Below are 6,000 nucleotides of genomic sequence, written 5' to 3' on the forward strand. Positions count from 1 at the left end.
GATGATTGGAGTCTTCTCCTTTTTTATTAATCATGATTTTGTTATTTTCTTTTTCTTTATGATTTGTGTCCAAAATTTTTAAGATTTAGGAATTAAATTATAGATTAGCCATCCTTGCACTATTTAATTAGGTCTATCTGATTGAAGATGAAAATGTGAATTTCCCCTGGCTTTTCAATCCCTGTCTACATTGACCACATTTCTAACCAACTATAACTACTTGGTAATGATCATTTACTAGCAGATTTTAGAGCAATGTTTCACAATGGTCATAAGTCTTAGCTTGAAAACTGGTGGATTTTTTTGTTTTTTTTTCTGCTTCTTGTCTTGACCTTCTTGAACTCTGTTGGTATTCAGCCTTTACACTGTGCCAAGTTGCACCCATATAAGCCTGTGATGGATTCCTCCAAGGTGCATTATAAATTTATAAATTATAAATACAGAACTACTCTTAGTGGATTCAAAATTACCCTCTGAGATGAATGCACATTTGCTGATGCAAAAACATGTCCATAACATATCAGCTAATTGAAAAGCAAGTTGTAGAACTGTATGGTTTTAAAATAAAGTGACATAGAAGAAAATGGAGTGCGAACCTGACTGTATGGGCAATGGAGAAAGTTTGGCTAAGAATGCACATCTTGGGTCGAAAGTGATGGCTTTTGGGGAAGCTGAAGGTGTAAGAAAAGTTGGGGGTGACTATGGAAGCAGGTCCTTCTATTTCCTACTTTTCAAGTTTCTATATAGTTTTAAATTTTTTGAATCACTATGCACTACTTTAGTAAGTTAAATAAGGAAAACTTAATTTCCTTTTATTTCTATCTATAGAGAATAATATTTTGTCTCTACACAAGTTAACATTTTGTGTTTTCACTTTTAACCTCTATTCTTCCTAGGTAGGATGCCATCTTTCAGTTTCAGTTTGAATAGAGGCATCATTTTTCACCTGCTTTTGGCTGTCTCTCAACTGATACCAGCCCCACCCTACCTGGGGGGTGGGGTGGAAGGAGGGAGGAGGAATTGCAATTGCACTTTTAGGGTTATTTTCTAAATACTCCCAACATTTCTTCTGGGTTGAAGCAGGGCTGGTGAGCTCTTCCATCCCACCCCATTTCCTTCCCTTCCCTGAGTGCCCTGGGTCTTCAGAGGTGCAGAGCTAAGGCCTTGGCAATGAAAGACTCCTGCGGGGAACCCACTGATATGTGGCAAGGTTAGAAAATAACCACTTTTCAGAGTTGCAGTGGTAAATGCTGACAGAGGGCAAACACACAATACTCACAGTCTGCATTACTTAAGGCAGTTACTTTTAATAAGATGAGTCAAAACAGGGGAAGGCAAGAAAGGCCCTAGATCAGATAGGAGCTAAACCTCAGACCCATCCTGGTTGAACTTGGTGGAGACTCCTCCATAGGGCTTGTTTGTTTGACTGTGTGTTACTAAATCTCCTTGGCGGGGCTTAGGTCTGGAGGTCCAGGACAAAGCAAGTCCCTTTGCATGGTTTCCTTTTAGCCCCAAGTGCTGGGGTTTCAAGGGCCTCTTTCCTTTTCTACCTTCAGATGCGTGAAACATCTTCCTCCTCATTTCCCCAGAAGTGCTGCCCCCCATCTACTGCTCACCAGCTGTGTGTCTTGAGGCCTGGCCTTTGGTCCTTTTGGGCCTCAGTTTCCCCAAAATCAGTATGAGGATGTCATAGAAGGTCCTCTCCAGTGCCAATCTTCCATGATTCCAGGATCCTTTGATAAGGCCATTGATCTAACAACCTGGTTGCTCCACCGATGATCTCTGGAAGCAGGTTGGCTATGAATTGTCGAGAGAGTACATTTCCAACTCAAGGGAACAGAATCTTTAAGACGATTACTCTTCAAAATTCAACCCACCACAGGTCTCTTTTGCCCCCGTTGTAGATAGAAAAGACCCCAGCTGGGAGGAGGCACCCCTGCACTTGCCTGTGTCCTATTTGACTCACTAGCACAGTGCTGGCCCAGGCCCAGGCCTTACCACACCCCAGCTTCTCACTGTCAAACGCCCCCTCCCTCTTCTCTGAGGGATGGTGCTGGTCCAGCTGCCCACTTGGCCCATCAGAGTGTCCTGTAGACACTAGTCAACTTCCCCTCTCTACCCTTCCTCCTCCTGGGCAAACTCCTACTTCATTGTGCTTTTGGGGCAGGTCCCAACAACGAAGCACTGATGATGTCTACATGGGGCCCTGCATGTAGGTATCTGGATTCAAATTCCAGATTCACTGTGGTTTGTGTATAGTCATGGACAAGTTCTTGAAACTTCCTATGTTTCAATTTCTTCACCTGCAACTTGGGGGTAATTATAGTACCCACCGCCCCCATCTCCCATAGCATTGTGTGAAGGTTAAATGAGGATTAATTGATGTGAAGGATAAAGTACACACTAAATTAAAGACACCACCAAGAATTCTTCTGGGTAAATATGGCGAAGATTGAAGTCACCCATCTGTTTACAATACAGAGATTTAAAAAAAATGGCAGCCACTCCAAAGGATGGGGACATTAGGAAAAGAGAGGACAGTGAGTGAATTTTGGAGACTGGGCTAGGTAAACCCTAAAATCTTACACCAGCAGTGTGAAAACTCATTATTCATAGGGTAGGATGCTTCAGGACCCAGGGCTCAGGACCACTGGAAGTGGGAGTGAAGGCAAACCTAACTAAGGCTGCAGTCCTTCAAAAGGTTAAGGAACAGCTGGATCCCTAGATGCACCCCTGCCTCTAACCCTGGCAGAACTAGGAGGTTTATTTTTTGGAGAAGCTACAACAGGAGTCAGGCCCAATGGCAGGTGGGAGACGACACTAAAAACCACCCGGTACATTGACGAGACAAACATGCAGAGTGCTGAGCACAAAGCCCCTCGGCTACCTAAGCTGGCAACCAGACTTTTACCTTCAGAGCAGCAGATTGGAAATATCTTCTCTGGGCAGTCTGAGCTACTCCAGAGAAAAACCCAAAGGCAATTTCACCAGAGGCCTCCTAGCAAATGGTCCAGCCAGACCATCCTGCAGGGAATTCTTGACTAGCCCCCATACAAATGCAGTGAGCCCACAGTCAGCTTTTGCATTTCCCTAGATCTGACAATGAACAGAAGACCAAGGCAATCAAGGACAATCAATCTCTATGGAAAGTGCTAAGGGGAAAGATAAAAATGAATTTAAAAATTAAAATAATAACAATTATTATTATTTTGTGATAATAATACAAATGATTATTTGTGTGATTTAATAACTATGACTAGGCCTACAGTTAATATCCTCAGAGAGATGAGAAAATTTTACATCTATGAATCAAGAATGGGGTACTATAAAAACAGAACATTCCCAAAATAATAACAACAACAACAAAATTGGGAAGTTAAACATATGACAGCAGAAACGAAAGGCCCAAAAGAAGGATTGGAAGGTGTTGTTGAAAACTCTATCAGAAAATAGAATGAAACAACAAAGAGAGGAAAAAAGGACAGGAAAAAATGTAAAAAACTGGTGGCCTAGCATACTTCAGGAGGTGCAGTATCAGAAGAGACAGAGAAGATGCTAAATCCTCAAAGCCGCAATTTAGGAGATGTTTCCAGAAGTTAAGACACCGGCTTTTAGAGTGCAAGAGCCCTGCACGATAAATAAAAATCGATCCATATTAAGGCGTATTGTTGTGAAAGCAGAACAATCCTGGTGAATAAGAAAATTCTACAAGATTCCAAAGGAGAAGAGAAGGTAATACATAGAACATCAGGTATCAGAATGGCTTTAGTTTCTACAACAGTGATCCTGGGAACTAGAAGACAGTGGAGAATGTTTTCAAAATTCTTGAGGAAGTTGATTTCTACCCTGGAATTCTACACCTACAAGAACTATCAATTCTATACCTAGAGAAACTATCAATGAAGTGGGAAGACAGAATAAGACATTTTCAAAAATCTGGTGTAGTGGGGGCAGAGATTAGAAGAATTAGAAGCAAGGCTAAATATCCATCCTGCAACAAGAGTTGATCTTAAAAACAGTCTTAAAGGAAAGGAGTCAGAAACATAAAAAGATAACCCAAATTCAAAGTGCTTGCACAAAAAGCAATAGTCAATTTTCAGATTGTTGGCAAACAAGTATAGAAGAGGAAGAAAGGAAGAGGGAAGAGAAAGGAAGAGGAAAAGTGAGAAACTGGTGAGAGGAAGAAAGAACAGTTGACCTTGGTGACTTCCACCAAAATCATCTCAGCATACATCACTGGCTTTGCAGAATCTGAAGAGCTTTCATCAAAAGATCAGAAGCCCAACTCTGCTACCAGGAGAATGTGTGCTAGTCATATAACCTTTCAGAGATTAGGTTCTCCCACCTATAACCTGTCAAAAGTGACGATGCCAAGCTCTCAGAGGTGTCTGACAATGAGGCTGGATTTTGTTGGGTGAGGGAGGTGAAAGATTGTCAGCAATAAAGCACCAAACATACTGCAATTATTATTTTGCAGGTCAAGGACACTGTCCTGGTTTGAAACTATATGTACCCCAGAACAGCCAAGTTCTTTAATCCTCATTCAATATTGCTGGGTAGGACCATTTTGATTGTTTCCATGGAGATGTGATCCACCCAATTGTGGGTGGTAATCTTTAATTAGATAGTTTCCATGGAGATGTGTCTCCACCCATCCAAGGTGGTGTTGCTTACTACAGCCCTTTAAGAGGGAACCATTTTGGAAAAAGCTTTAGAGCCACAAGAACAGACAGAGCCCCAGGGCAGCCATTGAAGAAGAAGCTTTATGAAATAAGGAGAGGAAGCTAGCAGACATCATCATGTGCCCTCCCAGCTGAGAGAGAAACCCTGAACTTCATTGGCCCTTTCTTAGGCGTCAAGGTATCTTTTTCTGGATGCCTTAATTTAGACATTTTCATGATTTTAGAATGTAAACTTGCAACTTAATAAGTTTCCTTTTTAAAAGCCATCCCGTTTCTGGTATATCACATTCCAGCAGCTTACAAAACTAAAACAAGCATACTCTTCATCTTAGTCCTCTGTTTTATGTGTTGTTTGATGTTATTAAAGCAATATGTTCTGAGAACTGTTCTCCACTTTTCATCAGAAACCACATTAGCAGAGCTTTGTCCTAAAATGTTTTTCCACAATGTCATCTCATGGTTTGTTGTTTTGGTCTGTGTCTTGGTTTGTTATGTTGCTACAACAACATCATGCAATGGGTTGTCTTAAACAACAAGCATTTATTGGTTTGTGGTTTGATGTTTAAAAATCCAAAATGAATATGTTGGCAAGGCAATGTTTTCTCCTTAAAGTCTGAAGCATTCTGGTTCTGGCTGCTGGCGATTGTTGGGGCTCCTTGGCCTGTGTCTCTGCCTCCCATCACATTCCGTCTCCCTGTGTTTGCTCTTTTGTGTTCTGCTGACCTCCCGCTTCTGTCTCCGCTTGTGCTTTCTCTGACCTCTGACTGGTTTCTTCTCTTTATAAGACCTTCAGTAATAGGGATTAAGACCCATCCTGATTCAGCTAGCCACACCGTAACCATACTAACATCTTCAAGATATCCTACATGCTGTGAGGTCACACCCCCAGGAACATGGATGAAGATTAAGAACATGTCTCTTGTTGGATTATGTGACTCAATATACCGCAGACCGTTTCCCTTTTTGTGACTGGCTGATAAGTCTTCCCATGGTCCATTCATGTGAGCACAAGCTGAGAATGTGGAGTCTTCATCCCACATTCTCAGCCTGTACTCACATGAATGGATCATCGTTGTTTTCCCCACTACCCATCCCATGATACCTTGATCCAAAGAGAAATGGACCTTTTGTCTAATACAAACATGGACCACACCTGAAAGTTTCAAGCTTTTTTTTGCAGGTTTGGAAGAAAGCCTTCTATTTTTATGTCTATCAAAACTTGCATTTTCTTGTGGACCAGGGAAGAGGCTTCCTTCACTGAGAAGTGAAGTACCCTTCCCTATCTGCTCCCTAGCACCTCGATAATGATTTATTAAAG

This window comes from Tamandua tetradactyla, chromosome 10 (assembly GCF_023851605.1).
Source record: "Tamandua tetradactyla isolate mTamTet1 chromosome 10, mTamTet1.pri, whole genome shotgun sequence".
In the NCBI taxonomy this organism is placed as follows: Eukaryota; Metazoa; Chordata; class Mammalia; order Pilosa; family Myrmecophagidae; genus Tamandua; species Tamandua tetradactyla.